This window comes from Artemia sp. Qi Xiang Cuo, chromosome 5 (genome assembly GCF_049724085.1).
Source record: "Artemia sp. Qi Xiang Cuo chromosome 5, ASM4972408v1, whole genome shotgun sequence".
NCBI lineage: Eukaryota > Metazoa > Arthropoda > Branchiopoda > Anostraca > Artemiidae > Artemia > Artemia sp. Qi Xiang Cuo.
In genome coordinates, this window is record NC_142798.1 from 35,219,837 (window position 1) to 35,238,317 (window position 18,481).

At 34.9% G+C, this 18,481-nt stretch overlaps 1 protein-coding gene across 6 annotated transcripts in view; it reads left to right on the forward strand.

Annotated features, from left to right (window-relative positions):
- LOC148952083 (NCK-interacting protein with SH3 domain) overlaps positions 1-18,481 on the forward strand; it is a 142,606-nt gene that overhangs the window by 84,693 nt on the left and 39,432 nt on the right. The gene's annotated exons all lie outside the window — the stretch shown is intronic.

An 18,481-nucleotide genomic window follows, 5' to 3' on the forward strand; every position in this document is an offset into this window, starting at 1 on the left:
ATTCAATATTAAAAAAAAAAAAAAAAACTGTTGAAATAAGAAGCTTAGAAAAGAAACTGTATTTGTAATTTGATAAAATGATCTATAAAATTAAAATAAGTATGGCAGATAACCAAAACCGATAAAAATTAGCTTTATAGGTCGGTGGCTCTAGTCTAGAGCATGGGTTCGTATCTAGCCTACTGGACTATGTTCTTCTGACTGCTTTGAGGAAAAAGAAGCATTATTAGATAGATAGATAGATAGATAGATTTATTTTCCATATACCAGTAAAATAATTACATAACAATCTACAAATCTCCACAAAGGCTTCATGGCCTGTAGGAGGGGGATTATGAAAAGATCAAATAAACATTAAAAATTTAAACGCTTAAGATTTAAACAATATAAACATAAAATTAATATTTAAAAATATAAACATAAGCATTTGAACTTTTAAAATGTAAACCATTTGCTTAATAAAAAAAAAAAAAAAAAAAATAAGGAGAGTTCATTAAATAAGCTTTATCATACTACAGTGAATCACAACATCTATATATAAAAAAAAAAAAAAAAAAATATAATAAAATGAAAGAACTATTGGCAGCAGGCAAAAGTAAAGAAAATTAATATCATGAAAACAAATATTTTTTGCTAGTCTTTTGAAGGTGCCAAACGAGTGGCATTCTCAAGCCGAATCGAGAAGGGTGTTCCATGTCAAATGACACGCAACAAGAGGATTAAAATCAGATCTTATTGTTGGTGTATGGGGAATTTGGATATTTAGAGAACTACGGAGTTGATAATTTGACCGATCAGATATAAAAGAAGACGTAAATCTAAGGGACCTAGGAATATCGCCATGGAGCTGAAGAAAAGCGAAAGACGCACAGGAAAGAATATAAAGTTTTTTAATATCAAGTAACGGTTTAGTTGCCGACCGATTTACATCCTGGATAAGATTTATAGCTTTATCATAAGTATTCGAAAGCGGTTTGAGAAAAGAAGGGAAAGTAGACATCCATATGACTGAACAATAGGAAACATAAGAATGAATTAAGCTATGAAATAGGATTCTTAAAATTGGCCCTGGAAAGATATGTTTTAGTTTTCTTAGAATACCGAGGTGTCTGCATACCTTCATTTTAATCAAATCAATATGGTGTTTAAAAGATAAATTTTCATCTAGGAGGATACCTAGGAAACGGACATGGCCATCCTTTGGTCTACTAATAAAGCCTTTTGATATATGAATTTCAGATAATTGAGGACAAGCCTGGGATATACGAGAAAAAACTAAAAAACTAGTTTTAGAAACATTTAAGGCAAGAGAGTTAGCTTCAAACCAAATTGAAACTTTCTCAAAGAGGTCCACTAACTTTGTACGAATCTCATCCTCTGTTCTCCCAGAAGTAATAAGGGTGGTATCATTGGCAAAAGTAGCAAGAGAATCCGAGATATGCAAACTATAGTTATGGGTAGGGGAGACTGTTGGATGAAATAGACGACAGCAATGAAGAGGATTTTTATTTCTAACTGCAAAAATTAGGTCATTTATATAAATTAAAAACAGTGCCGGCCCTAAAACTGACCCTTGAGGGACCCCCTGGTCAACACTTGATGGTGAGCGAAAAGGTGGATCAACAGAAATTATTCTACCAGACAAGAAAGACTTGAACCAATAACACGCACTACCTCTTACGCCAAAATGAGAAAGTTTAAATAGAAGAACACTGTGGGTTAAAGAATCAAAGGCTTTACGAACATCCAGAAACAAAGCAGCAGGAATCAAATGGGAATCTATGGCAGAATGAAGATAATTCAGTAAAACTGCACAAGCATGCTCAGTTGAATGATGTGCTCGAAAACCAAATTGAAAATTATGAAAAAAATCTTTAGAAGTAAGAAAATTATTAACACGAGAAAGCATCGCCTTCTCAAATATTTTGCTAAACACAGACAACAAAGAAATTGGCCGATAGTTGGCTAGATCATTTCGTGTCCCCCCCTTATATAATATGATGACTCGAGCACGCTTGAGACTACTCGGGAAAATACCATGCTGAAAGGAGAGGTTAATAAGTTTTGTTAAGGGAGAAATAATGGAAGGAAGTATGAACTTAATTACTTTAGTAGGAATATTATCAAGGCCAGAAGACGAACAATTTTTCAATCCCATAACAATTTTAGCAATTTGATTCTCCGTCGCTGGTTCCAAAATTATTGACTTCATACAAGGTGGCCAAAGATAAGACCTGAAATGGGATCTTGAAGGATAAGAACTAAGAGCCGAAGCAGTTCTCTTACCAATATTCGCAAAATATGAAGTAAATGCATCATGAACATTCAGCTCACCTTCGATGATTTTGCCTTCGAGATCCAAAAAAGAAGGGGTTGATGGAGACTGAAAAGAGGGCCTAAGCACAGAATTTATAACCTGCCAAGTTTTTCGTATATCTTTACCATAATCTGAAAAACAATTAAAATAATACTGGGACTTGGCCTTTCGACACACAGAATTATAAATATTCCTATAAATTTTAAATCGCTGAAAGCAAATAGCTTTCATTGAAGGGCTAGCAGACTTAAAGGCCCTCCAGAGAATATTTTTTCTCCTACAATTCCTAAGGAGACCAGGGGTCATCCAAGGATTTAGAGGAAAAGCATTCTTAGACTTACGATTAGAAGGTGAAGCAGAGCAAACATCAAGAACAACGTCTTTAATAGACTCATAAAAAGTATCAAATAAATTACAAAAATTAGAATCACTCTCAAAACCACCCCAAGAAATTTCTGCCAATCTTGACCTAAGAAGCATCAATTCCACTTCACCAAACCTAAAAGGCCTCTTACCAGACTCATAAGTCCTCTCAATAGCCACTTTATCAAACCAGTATATCGAAAAAACAACGAAACGTTCAGAAATATCAGTCAATAAAACATAATTTTGGATGATGGCAGCCGTACAAATAATATTGCCGATAAGAGATAAGGTACTTTCTGTTATGCGAGATGAAATGTATAAAGAAGTTGAATTACTCGTAGCAAGCATGGACGACAAAAAATCCAAAAATACAGAAGACCTTATATCCATCAAATTTATATCTCCCATAATAATTAATTCAGTCGACTGTTTTAGGATGGTATCCAGTAGATCATTAACGGTGCGTAGAAACAGTGGAATAGAGCCACTAGGAGATCGATAAATAATACCAACAATTAAATCCTTGCCTCCACATTTAATATCTACGAAAAGTGACTCAAAGACACCTTCGATATTTCTGGATTCATGAATTATGTTCTAGAATTAATTGATTTTAGACTTTTAACTCAATATTAGCGTTAAAACTCGTATATGACAAGCTCAGAAATCCATAATAGCCAGCCTTAGTGGCGATCAAGTTGTATTTGGGAAATAATTAATAGGTGCGGTGCGTTTTGGTTCAGAACTTTCATAGTACAATCTTAATATTTTTTTTAGCTATGGACCTTTAACTATCTAGGACTCTTTCCTAAATTTGTGTGGGTTCAAGTCGAAAGGCCTTTCTTTCCGACTACTTTCCTGCTTCGAAAGAATCTTTGCTTGACTTGCATATCCACATAGTAAAATGTCTGCGTTATTTGTCAAGTATTTATTAGATGGTATTTGAATTTAGACGTCTACTACTGCTACAAACAACCCAAGCTACCGGAAGCTGACAGAGTAACACACGCTGCTCTTCCACCCAAATCTACTCGTATTCAAAGCTTGCCGCTATGCGGTCTCCCGAGAAGTTTCTGCTTTTCATTTAGCCTTAGATGGATGACAAAAAAAAATATTTTGGGTTTCACCGTCAAATATGTCCTGGTCATCTAAACGTTTCTTTCCTTATAGCTTTAGAAAGTTGAATAGAATCACATTTTTCGCACAGCTTGTTGTTTTACATACGATCCGTCAAAGAGGTACCTAACAATAAGCTTACGTCTTGAAAATTTTGAACAAATGGGCATCTGCCTTCCGAAGCGCCCACGTTTTTGAACCATACTTTACCACTGTAACTATCATAGCTTCCAATATTCTATTCTTGGTTTATATACTTATTTTTCTATTCTTTTGAAGCTTTTTCAACTGTAAAAATACATCTTGGGCCTTCGCTATTCTACTTTTTATTTCCTACCCAATTTTTATGTTACCCAACATCACTTCTTCACCTTCATTTATTCTTTGTTTATGAGATTTTGTCTTTTTAACATTGATTTTGAAACCTATTCCTGCACCTCGAAGTCTCAAAACCTCCAAAATTTATTCATTTGCTAACATTTTACCTAAGACACTTAAATCATCTGAGTAATGTAGGAAAGTTTTGCCTTTCCAATTTATTTCCTTGCACTCCCATAGCCTTTGCCGTGTTCCTTATTACAAAGTCCATCAAAATAATCCATGTAAACAGGAATAGGATACAATCCTGCTTAACTTCTGACTCAGCACCAAACTATTTACTTCTCGTATACAACACTAATCACTTTAATTTACTTAACTGAGATACCATACAAGGATGGAATTTCACTTGACCCCTTTCATCTGCTGAATTAAATACCTATGCACAATCCATAATACTGAGGATTAAAGCTGCCAAAAATACAGACGCTTCTCAGACATTACTCTGAGAGTGTAAATTTGGTCCGTGCATTCTCTCCCCTTTCTAAAACATTCTGTTCTTTGCTTAAAACACTTCATATACAGTATATCTTTCTAATAACTATCATCGTGCTAATTAATTTGCTCCAGCACCAGACGCCTGATTAGCAAGCTCACAAACTTTTAAGCACCAACTTTGTAGTAATCTAAACGCTGTTTCACTTAATGTCTTCGAATTTTGGGCTTCTATGGTACAAATTAGCCTCATATCAACAAGATCACTAAACTATTTACAACATTTCTGAATGTGCAAAATTGCAAGAGGGGGTGGGGAAGAATATTGGTGGTTCCATGGGTTCACAATGTGCTGTCAAATGACATAAATAGGAAATTCTTGCCTAAATCCTACTTCAACAAGGTGTAGTGTGTTCCCCTTTCAGCAACAATGTGTCTGTGAAGAATTAGCTATATTCGAGGACCCTTTTCCCTCGGGCCATTATTTTAATGCGTCCAGAGAAACATTTTTGGGATCTTTCGATAGTTCTGGTTAAAATTGCCATTTTTGAATTTTCATCCGATGTCATGTGATGCGCCTAAGGCTACAAGGGATGATGAATGGGAGGCAGGCTGACCACTAATCTGTTTCTACTCTTAAAAAGGATACTACTATGAGCTATCATTTGCGAACGAACAAGCTTTTCCAAAACCGTACATGACCATTTGTTCTATATAACGACCCCTAAGAAAGGTGCGTGGGTGACTTGATATTTAGTATAGTTTGTATTTTTATCAAGGAATGTTTGACGTCTCTCGTATGTTCAGAAAACTTCAAAATATGTTACCAAGGTTCAAGCTCAGTTGCTGTTGTTACATCCTTTCTTTACGAGCGAATTTGGTCACAGTCACCATTATTTTGTTCAGTCTCTACTTCACGCTTTGGAACATTTGAGTGAATTTTCAGTTGAGAAGACAACAAAATGGATGGGACGAGGTGAATACTGGAGCTGTATTGCCAAGTGTTGCTGATGAGAAAAATTTGTTTGTTTCTTGACAGTGGGATAATGGATATTCTTAATATCAGCCTGAAAAATTTTGCGCGGAGATTTTGCCTACATTCTTACAAAAGTCCTACTGGGATTCTAAAGTTGCTACACCAGATTTGTTGAAAGATAGTTGAGTGATTGGGATCATCGCATTATGAAGATCTTTGAATTGGCTTGGATCATCCAGATGTGGCGATAAAAATTTTTATGGGACTGGGCTTAATTGTGGTCATAAAGATTGACCGCGTCAAATCTAACTTCGTACTTTAAAGGTGCGATCTTACACCTTATAAGTTCTCCGATAGCGCCGCTTATAGCGCTAAAGATTGTGCTATCAAGGCCTGCGCCACCCTCAATTACTGAGAGAAAATAAAATGTGTAGCCATATAAATGTGACCTCTTCTCCTCGAGCTAAACACATGAAATAAACACAGGTAAAAAGCAATAGATTTATTGAGACTTACATATTTAGGTGAATAGCAGTGGGTCATTTCAAATGACAACAACGGTGGCTGAGATAACAACAATGATAGAATTGCAAAGCTTGAACGCCGAAATAAGTCTATCGATAATAATAATAATGATAATCAACCTGAATCTGATTTACGAATATTTTCAAAAAGCATTTTTACCCCACTATCAAACGTATTTTTTTTTTGTCCTGCGCTCTTAAGAACTGGCTCCCGATTGGCTTAAGTGGCCCGAGGATGCGAACCCTTCGTCCAATAAATTGTTTCAAATATTTTTGATTATTCGAACGTTCACACAGTTCTTATAGTTTACACTTTCTTAGAAATATTGTGCGTAGCATCTTTTATATTACTCATTATCTTAGTGAAATTCAAAGCTTGGATAGCGCCGTTCTTTGTCTGAGGCTAACTGCAATTTTTCTCTTTGCTGATTAAGGACTTTTCTTTCTTTTTGAAATTAGATTTAAACTTAATTAGAGGAAGTCGGAATTATCTTTAGAAAGAAGGAACTTTATTTTGGTATCTTAAATATATCGCATTTTACTCATGGTACATATTACCCTTCCCATTAATTAATGACGTCCCGTCAATAGGATTTGCTTGCCTTTGGGCTTTTGAAATGTTCGCAATTTATTAACTATTTATTCTACATAATTATTGCATATTTATGTTTTGGCTTAATCAGGAGTGCTAAAAATTTTCTCTATTAATTTTCTTTCTTTCTTTTTTATTCTACATCCCTATCTTAAATTCATCTACCGGATTAAGATTATTCATGGTTCTAGGCTAGCTACTATACTAAAGATTTTTTTTCTACATCTAAAACTGATTACTTTTAAATTTCCAAAAAGGTTGGGGCTACTCTACCTTCACAGAATATTTTTTTTTGATTTCAGTTTTTACAAGGCTTTTTTTTTGCTGTCTATATGTAACACTTCTTTATATCTACGCTAATTCAAACGAATAGCTCGACAATACTATATATAACTCTATCCGGACATCTTAAATTAAATACAAGAAAGATTTAAAAAGAACAACATAGGATTCACCATATCCACTGGTAACATTAGAAAATGTTCACTGGGGATGTTTGCTACGCAACGTTAATGATAGGATATTGGGATTTTTTAGTATCAAAGTTATTGAGAAGTAACATATGTAAATTCACATCTATTTCATCACCATTCGAGTCTCTTTAGCGTACTCAATCCTTCTGTTGTAAATTATTGTCCTTCACTCTTTTCGTGTTGGCAAAAATTTTTAAAGCACTTACAATATAGTTTCTTCATGGAACAGTTCGAGCCTGATTGTGTTCACACGACAAGCTTCCTCTAATTGTCAACTGGAAAATGATGCTTTCAACTTCAAGTGTGGGAATTTGCTATCAGAGTTCATTCTCACCTGATTTTTGATAGTTCATAGGGTGCCTTCTCATTAAGGGGTCGAACACTGGGAGTGCGTTTATTTTCTTCTCAGCATATCATTTTTGGGATATTTTGAGGCACACAGAGAATGTATTCTCGTATAAAATTGTTCATTTGTGTCTCTTATAAAATTGTTAGCTCATGGCTTGCGTCTATTAACCTTTGCGGTGATTTCTAGGTTAATCACGGGGGAATTGAAGTTTGGATTTGGAACAGGTCGACATCAAACTATAGTGACTCCTTCAACATATTGTCTTTAACTTGTGGTAGGGGTATATTGTCACTGAGGGGTTGTTCACTGGGGTTAATTTTGGTTTCCAGGTCCATTTTTCAGAAATTATCTCTCAACATTTATAGGATAACAGAGATATGGACTTTCCACACAAAGGGGATAGGATGGATTCCGAGAGATGATCAAAAGGGATTTGACGAGTAAGTCTGTGACACATAAATAGTTTTTGAGGTCATCAAAAATCATGACTATATGGTGATATGGTATATGGGTCCATAATGATTATCAGAGGTGATATTTATGTACTTATATGTTGTACAGGTCCATGGGGTTCTCAGAATTTATGTGATTATATAGTTCGACAATCCACTGGATACTGAGATTCAAATCTAATTTTACCTGATACGTAGTATGGTTCATGGTCGAGGAAACAATGATCAAAAGTAACTGTTGTTTTCGTAGACGTAGCTGGGATGAAAATTGGCTGGAGTCTCTGGTGAGTACTCTTAGTTGGTTGAGGTATGATGAAGATAGGTACTACTAGGTTGTATCTGCACTGAACAACTCATTGTAATAATCGATATCCAATATGTCAATCCACTCCCTGTAATAAAAATAACGAGGCAGAATCGCACATTCTTTAAAATCGAGTAGTCTTTGTAGCGATAAATGAAATTTTGTGGCTATAAAAGAAATTTTTAGCTATAAAAGAAATATTAGCGATAACAGAAATGACTGAGGCAATTGTGGTCATAAATATTGACCGCGTCAAATCTAACGTCGTACTTTAAAGCTGCGATCTTACACCTTATAAGGTCTCCGATAGCGCCGCTTATAGCGCTAAAGATTTTGCTATCAAGGCCTGCGCCACCCTCAATTACTGAGAGAAAATAAAATGTGTAGCCATATAAATGTGACCTCTTCTCCTCAAGCTATCTGGAGATCAGATTCCCTGGGAACGTAGCTTGGAGACATGCGAACTAATTACCTGTTATTAGGCTAGATACAGACATATAAAATGAAATAAACACAGGTAAAAAGCAATAGATTTACTGAGACTTACATATTTAGGTGAACAGCAGTGGGTCACTTCAAATGATGACAACGGTGGCTGAGATACAACAATGAAAGAATTGCAAAGCTTGAACGCCGAAATAAGTCTATCGATAATAATAATAATCAGCCTAAATATGATTTACGAATAATTCCAAAAAGCACTTTAACCCCTCTATCAAACATAGTTTTTTGTCCTGCGTTCTAAGAACTGGCTCACAATTGGTTTAAGTGGCCCAAGGATGCGAACCCTTCGTCCAATAAATTGTTTTAAATATTTCTGATGATTCAAATGTTCACACGGTTCTTATAATTTAAACTTCCTTAGAAATATTGTGCGTAGCATCTTTTTAATTACCCACTATCTAGCGAAATCCAAAGCTTGGATAGCGCCGTTCTTTGTCTGAGGCTAACTGCAATTTTTCTCTTTTCTGATTAAAAACTTTTCTTTCTTTTTGAAACTAGATTTAAACTTAATTAGAGGAAGTTGGAATTATCTTTAGAAAGAAGGAACTTTATTTTGGTATTTTAAATATATCACATTTTACTCACGGTACATATTACCCTTCCATTAATTAATGACGTCCCTTCATTAGCACTTGCTTGCCTTTGGGCTTTTGAAATTTTCGCAATTTATTAACTATTTATTCTACATAATTGTGATTGACATTGTATTATTTCATGTTTATATTTTGGCTTACTCAGGAGTGCTAAAAATTTTCTGTATTACTCTTCTTATTTTATTTTACATCCCTATCTAAAATTCATTTATCGGAGTAAGATTTTTCATGGTTCTAGCCTAGCTATTATACTAGAGAATTTTTTTTTTACATCTAACACTGATTATTACTTTTAGATTTCCAACAGGGTTGGGGCTATTTTCCCTTCACACAAGATTTTTTTTGAATTCACTTTTTACAAGGCTTTTTTTTGCTGTCTATATAGCATACTACTTTCTATCTACGTTACATTAAATGAATAGATCGACAACGCAACATCTAAAACTATACGAACATCTAACATCAAATACAAGAACGATTTAAAATACATAACAATGGGTTCACCATGTCCACTGGCAACATTAAACAACTTTCACTGGGGATGTTTACTACGCAACGTTAAGGAAAGGATAATGGGATTTTTTAGTTATCAAGGTTATTGAGAAGTAATATACGTAATTTCATATATATTTCATCACCATTCGAGTCTCATTAGCGTACTCAATCCTTCTGTTGTAAATTATTGTCCTTTACTCCTTTTGTCTTGGCAAAAATTTTTTAAAGCACTTACAATATAGTTTCTTCATGGAACAGTTCGAGCATGATTGTCTTCCCACGACGAGCTTTCTCTAATTGTCAATTGGGAAATGATGCTTCCAACTACAGGTGTGGGAATATGGTATCAGAGTTCATTCTCACCTGATTTTTGATAGTTCGTGGGGTGTCTTATCATTAAGGGGTCGAAAACTGGGAGTGCGTTTATTTTCTTCTCGGCATATCATTTTTGGGATATTTTAAGGCACATAGAGAATGTATTCTCGTATAAAATTGTTCATTTGTGTCTCTTATAAAATTATTAGCTTATGGCTTGCGTCTATTAACCTTTACGGTGATTCCTAGGTTAATCACGGGGGAATTGAAGTTTGGATTTGGAACAGGTCGACATCAAACTATAGTGACTCCTTCAACATATTGTCTTTAACTTGTGGGAGGGGTATATTGTCACTGAGGGGTTGCTCACTGGGGTTAATTTTGGTTTCCAGGTCCATTTTTCAGAAATTATCTCGTAACATTTATGGGATAACAGAGATATGAACTGTCCACACAGAGGGGATAGGATGGATATCGAGTGATGGTCGAAAGGGATTCGACGCGTGAGTCTGTGACACATAAATAGTTTTTGGGGTCATCAAATATCATAACTATACAGTCATATAGTATATGGGTCCATAATGATTATCAAAGGCGATATTTATGTACTTATATCTTGTACTGGTCGATGGGGTCTCAGAATTTATGTGATTATATAGTTCAATAATGCCCTGGATGCTGAGATTCAAATATAATGTTACCTGATACGTAATATGGTTCGTGGTCGAAGAAACAACGATCAAAAGGTAACTGTTGTTTTCTTAGACGAAGCTGGGATGAAAATTGGCTGGAATCTATGGTGAGTACTCTTCGTTGGTTGAGGCATGATGAAAATAGATGCTACTAGATTGTATCTGCACTGGACAACTCATTGTAATGATCGATATCCAATATGTCAATCCACTTCCTGTAATAAAAATAACGAGGCAGAATCACACGTTCTTTAAAATCAAGTAGTCTTAATACATAGTAAACAATACGACTGGGTGCATTTTAGGGTGAAGATTACCCTACAAGATAATATAAAAAGATACACTGATATTACTACATAACCTTGGTTATAATAAAACGACATAATTCCCATTGGGAAATCTAAAACAGAGATGTCTTCAAATTTGTTTTGAGAAAGGAAACAACGATAAAAGGTTTGTTTAAGTCTTCAATACTTATTAAATAAACATAATTTACTCTACATTATTAAGTTTGAGGTCTAATTTTACAACATATTTCATGCCTGCATTGTTCACGCACCTCTGTGCTGTTTAAGAAACGCATATTGGAGCGTTGTAGCCACACAGTTTTACGTAAACAACCTTACAATGAGGGAACAAGACATAGCAAGGACGAGTGGAGACGTCTATACCCACTCGTTTTCTAATGTCTTACCTTTTTCTTGGCTTAGGTGTTCTCATGGGGTTCCGGGTTTAACCTCTGCATTTCAGCCGTTTCCCCGTGTTCTTCTCTTGGTTTTTGCCTTATTAGTCTCAGGATTTTTCCGTAATTACAAGTCAATAGGGTTCTTATGGTCAGGGAAGTCGCGAATACGAAACATACGGCCAGTAGCATGTTCCACCACAAACTGGTAGAGAACAATCCGTATCTATTATGCCCATACGTTAATCTCTGGTCTTCATTTGTAGATAGGGGAATCTGAGAATCTAATGCTTCGCTTGTTTTTGTAAGCCTTATTGTCCCTTTATTCTTTTCTATTTTGGACCATATCGAGGTTTTCATTTCCTCGTATTCTATATTGGGAATAGTGTACGACAGGTTAATTGCCTTGAAGTTGGTTATTTTGGGACTTATTATCTTTGTGCCGGGTAATTAACGGCGTTCGGACAGTTGACTCTCTAGTTACAAGTCGACACCCTTGTTTTATGGTTATCGTACCCACATTTTGTAACAGTAATTCTGTTTTGTAACTTGGGTCTATTCTTTCTGTATTATTATAACAAGAAAAAAGTTCCAACAGTTTCTCTTGGAAGAGAAAATAACCAAAGATCATTTCTAAGGTGTGTGAATATTTCTCGCTTAGTACTTCCTATCACGGCTTCTTTCAGTTAGACTGGATGCATCGTACTGGAATGGTACGGGTAGACCTTTTATATTAAAGTACCAAGGACACCTAAAATGAAAACTAATTCATTAAATTGGTCAATTGCAAACTTACACAGCCATATACGTCTTAAATTAGTGTGAAAAACCTATAATTTATTTTTTAAGGATAAATATCGCCTGTTTAAATAATTTATTCCAATACGCAAGTTCGTGGCCAATTTTAAAAATAAAGAACTTGTGCTTTTAAAAAGCATAAAATGACCAAAAAAAAAAAAAACAGCATATAGCATTAGAAAGTGTTGTTTTCTTCTATGTTATGGTAAAACAGAAATCGGAACCTAGTTCAGCAAAGCTCTTTTCTTTGAAAAATACTTTTTAAGGAATGCTTCTTGAAAAGAGCTTGGCTAGACTAGGCCTATCTTGATGTTGCTAGGATTTTTGGCATTCCAGGATCTTTTAACCATGAAGCAGTGTAAAGGTAAACATTAATGATTCTAAAAGAAAGCATCAATATATAGGCTACCCTATTGGTAGTTTTGCAGACCTAATGACTTCCACTGATAGCCTACCTTATGTAGGCTAAGTTAAGACACCTAGTAGGCTGTGTGATTTGCTTGAAAATTTTTATATAAATCTAACTCATAGTTACTATATAATAGGCTAGTAGCATAGGCCTATACCTTTTATTCTTTTTTTATATTAGAAATACAAATTAGCCTACTTGGATAAGCGCTGTTTGACTAGGCCTATTAAAGTCATATGTTCTTTATGCTCTAAGCAACAAACATTGTCAATTACTATTATATACAAAGCACTATAAAATCAAAACAATAGGCAAAAGCCTATTGTGTTTACTTTAAACATGGAGAATGATATAAAGTCTTCTCTATGACTTTTTAAACATCAAATTGTTATAGAAGAAACATTAATAAAGTTATACTAAATGCTTTTTAGTTTTCTCATTTAATGTATGATCCACTAAAATGTCACACAAAAGAAATTACATTACCCCACTGATACATAGAGAAAACAACAAAGTCATACAGATGGCTTTTCATAGTTCCAATTGCAGTTCAGGCAACTTGGTGGTCACATATCAATCCTAAAACTTAGTCAACCTTGAGAATTTATGTGGCCAGGAAAATTAGGCTTAGGATGCTTCTTCATCAGCAAGTTCCATAGACATTGTCTGTTGTGAGTCAGCCCAAAAATCTTAGTCATCTCTATTGTAATTCAAGTAGACTTTCCAAGTAGGCCTGTCCCCCTAGAATCTAAGGTAATTTGACCAAGTCCTATGATTAATATGACCACTAAGTCACCTGGACTTGCAGTCCTCAGTCATAAAACCCAATCTATAAGCCAAGACAGTTACACTAAAACAGAATTAATTGAAAATTGGTTGACTGAAAAGTTGCCTGGACTTGTGTCCAAACAAGTGCCATAGGGTCCACCTGCCTAAAGTCTTAGACAGGCAACCCAGTTTATAAGCTCAGACAGTTACACTAACACAAAATTCATTCAAAATTAGTTGACCCAACAAGTTGCATGGATTTGCATGTGAACAAGTGACATAAGGTCTGCCTGCCTATAGTCTCAGGCAAGGGCAGCTGAGTTTTAGGACTAACATATGAACATCAAATACTCACAGGCAGACCAGCAACAATAATAATAATGGATTGAATTTTCAGAACATATATCCTATAGGCCTTCAAAAAATTATGGGTATTTATTAGTGAAAAGGATGTCACAGTGTTATACTAAAGCAATGCAAGAAAAAAAGGTACTGTTCTAATACCTGGGGAACATGCGACAAGTGAAGTTTGGTTAATGCTAGTGAAGTAAAACAAAATAGGATAAAAATATAATAGTTTAGAAACAAATTTTGGCTGTATATTTGCACATTAGGGGGGTGGGGGTAAAGCATAACATATGATAAATACATAACTTAAACTAACCTAGGTACCTTTTTCCTCCTAAACCCCAAAAAACTAAAGTTTGAATATAGTTCCTGGAGTTACAAACCCCTTGTTTATAGAGCATAAGATAGGAAATTACTGGGTAATGTTATCTGTTCTTGGCTTTTGTCAAGTTGCATTCTTGCATGTTGCCCATATATTAGAACAGTACCAAAAAAAATTTAGTGGAACAAAACAGGAATTATATTAAGAACAAAATTAGAGAGTCATGGCTTCTCTGAATGACAAATGTTGATTAAATAAATCAATACTATTAGATCATTATCTGTCATTGTTATTATGTAATATATATTATTGTATTATGAATCATATACAATATATATTGTATTGTTTGTATTTGCCATTGTACACTGTTTATTCTAATTCAGCATTAGGCCACATAATTTTGGGGTGCCATTTATATGAGGGGGAGTAGTTGCCTCAGTTAGACTTTGAAAAATACCTTCTTATTTCTATTTTGCTACTTTTTATTTTATCATGGCTAACTGGTTATTTTTACCCCATTTAAATTTTGAGTATTGGAATCACTGACATAATTACCAGATACAGATCATCAGCACAACTGGGTTATATTTTGTTTAGTGATGAGCCTGAATAAAAGACTCTTGCTTAGTTACTTCATAATAAATAAATTATTATGGTTATTAGACTTTGAAGTTGATACCACGAGCCTATGCTTTACTCCCCCCTAATATGGAAATATATAGCCTAAGTCAGCTTCAATCATTAGTCAGCTACATATGACCTATTTTTCTCCTTAGCCAGTTATTTAAAGAAGCAAATTTTTGAGCATAGGGTTACTAGGTTTCTATGGGCTGTTCTGAGTCTTCTAGCCCCTTCATGGCTCAAAATTAATTGTCCCTGTAAAGTGATTATTTAATTATAAAAGAGCCTGAAAAATACTCATTATTTTGAATTGTGCTGAAATACTAAATTTTGTTGGAAACTACAGTCTAGGCTATATACCAAAAATATGGTGTTGCTTTATAATTCAGGGTATATTTTCCGCCATTATGGAGGGAGGGAGGGGGAGGGAGTCTTTATAAATTTAGCTATATATGGATTTGCAATGGAGTTCTGACTATACATGTGTCTTATTTTTTAGGCCAGACCATTTTAATATTAAATTATGCTAATCAGAAAACTTTGAATATAGCTTTTAACTTAGAAGATTAATTTTTTTTATAATGCCCTTTGCCTATCACATTTAAAACAGTTGAAATGGGTTACTTTGATATTGATTGTTTTTTTTTTTTGCTCTTTTGGATTATTAAAAATATATCTTGTATTAAAAACAGGTACTATCAAGGTACTATCCCTTAAATATAATAGCTCCCTATGCCCCCCCTCTTCTATACTATCTTGATAGGATACTGTCTGTGCTTTAAATAACAAAAATATTTAACTTATTGGCACCCCTTCTTTAAAAAAAATCGAGGTATTATGATTTAAATATTATAGCCCACTACTGCCCCCCCTCTCTGGATACCACCTTGATAAAATACCGTCTCTGCTTTAAATTAGAAAAAGAAAAATTGGGGATCCCTGCTTTCAATAAAAAAAAATTTGATATCTTATAATTTAAATGTACTACTTCCCCCCCCCCCTCTGGATACCCCAGTCCCAGGCTTCTGTCTCAGCTTTAATTAAAAAATAAGTTACTTAAAAAATAACTATGTAACTATATGGTTAAAACAAAAATGGAAAATAACATTAAAAAACTTAGTGTTCCTTGAAAAAAATTGAGGGTATGAGTAAGGGGGTACAAAGACAACAACAAAAATATCAAAATTACTCAGATATACCCCAAATTATTGGCAAACTGAGTCATAGATTTGCCGTGGCATTCAATAAGTTCCAAAGAATATAATTAACAGGGGGCACACACAAAAGCCGATTGAGGCCAGTAGCCTATGAGAAGTTGCAAAATACCCAAGACAATGAACAAGTCCTAATGGGGGGCCTTGGGTCTATCAAAATATTTCAATGGTTCCCTAGGGAATTTGATATCATTTTCTTCTGTCTCCATTTTAAATAAAAACAATAATTAACCTTTTGGCATCCCCGCTTTCAATAAAAAAATGAGGTATTATCATTTAAAAATGATAGCCCCCTATCCCCCCTCCTATATTCAATAGTTTACAACTTATTTTTGAATTATATTTTTTAGGTAACTTCCAGTTCAATCTTTAATTCCCAAACCTTGTACATAGCTTAGTCTATAGCTAAATTTGTCACAATAGAAGGTTTTTTTTTGGGGGATTCAACTTGAAAATAAAATTCTTGACTACAAACGATGTAAGAAATAGCGATTGGGAAACTGCATTCGAAATGATCTTAACTCATTTCATAAAGACGATCCTGTTTTTTGTCAACACATGAAGAACTGTGTATATTGCAATATTGGCAATTGCATCTGTCTCTTATTTATGCATAGTAACAAAAGAGACGAAAATTAATGAACAAGAGACTAGTGAAGAATTATGGTATGCCAAGTAATATTTGGCAGGGAAAGTCACTGGTGATAAATCGCCAGGGGTGGCACCGTGATTGCGTGGTTTTGGGGGATTCGGGGAACCAAATTTTTTTTCGGGGTGACCCATAGATTTTCGGGTGAATACCAGAAATTCTAGGGATAATGCACGCCCTGACTTGGTTAGAAGAAGGAAAATCGAAAGAAGCCCTGACGCGCGAAGTGCAGGATCTGATTTTGCTGTTGACGACCTAGAAAAGCGCCGAACCAGCAATTTTACAACCGACACTCGTCGCTGCCTTTTGTGGTGACGGCATGCCTTCGGTACGCTGTTGGAATTACGACACGTCGGTGGCGCCAAGCCTTGTCGGCGGCGTGTGGTCGATCCGCCGGCACGGTGTCGGGTTCTAGCTGGAACAAGTATCTTGAAATGGTATCTTGCATACCATCTAGCGCTTATATTTTCTGACACATCAGAATAGTCACTTTCTGAACTTGAGGTCATATTTTTTCACAAAATGTATTTTCACTAATTTATATATATAACAATCAACAGATTTTGTAAATTTTAATTTTCACAAATGAAAAACAGTGTCGGATTCGTAGGAAATAGTTTTCGCTAATATTATTCAGCTCCGAAGTTTATCGTTGTTTTATTATTGACAACACTGTTTTGCGAATTTATTCAAACTAAAAATGCTAATAGCAGCTAAACAAAAACTCGTAGGAAACCCGGATTTTCAGGTATGAATAGACCTAAAATAGATTAAGAGGGCTAAATGTGTTTTCATTTTGGTGTCCTTGGTACTTTAAAGGAAATTATTCAAATTAATTATATACAACTTTTTAATTAGAATTTGTTTTCGGGAACTGATATATGTTGAGCAAAATTTCTCTACAGCATTTTTATATTTACTCGTAATTAAATATAATTACGTATTTTTACTCGTAAATTAAAAGTTCTTAGATTATTATTCCCTTATGACGCCTATCCATTAAAGTCTCTTAATCCTATACAGAAGAAGTATAATTCCATCTATCAGGTTTTTTTAACCGTTCTCCCCGATTTTGTTGTTACTTTCTCCTCGACTTTTTCTGGTTTTTTCTTTTTCGTTTTTTCTAGCGAAACATGGTCGAACTTTTGTATTGTTTTTCAAAAATTCTTCCCGTTTTAATTTCGTTTCTTTCGCGTGTGCGGCTGCTGAAGTCGGTCTTGATTTCCCTATTTCTGTAACTACCATATGGTCTGATTCGCCGTCAGACTCTTCGGAACTGGTTTCCGACGAATCCGGATTAGAACTTTTAGAGGTGGCACTTTTTGAGGTATCACCTGCCCTTCCTTTGTAAATTTCTACTCCTCTGGAAGTAGAAGGTTTATTCTCTAAGTCCTCGCCTTGAGTTTTCAACTCGAGATTTGAAAAATTCTTGAGAGTTTTGGGAGGAATCAAGAGTTTTTGCGGGGTTCCTCCACTGTTTGAATGCCATGTCCTCAGGAGGATGGGGCATTTTTTGTACTAAGGTTTCCCTCCATGAAGTCCACTGTTTAGGCTTGACCTTGGACACAGTTATATCATGATATTGTCCTTGCTGGTCATCCTTAAGAGTTTTATTCTCGGGAAATGTTCTTTGACTCGTTTTTATGGGGAAATTTATTAAATCCATAGCTTCTCGCAGGTGTGTTTTAGTTGAATCTTTGGGAGGAGTTTTCTTTACAGTAATACCGGGGGTTTCTACATCTCTGATTAGTTCTTCTTGTAAACATAGAGACCTTTCAATGGGTGTTGC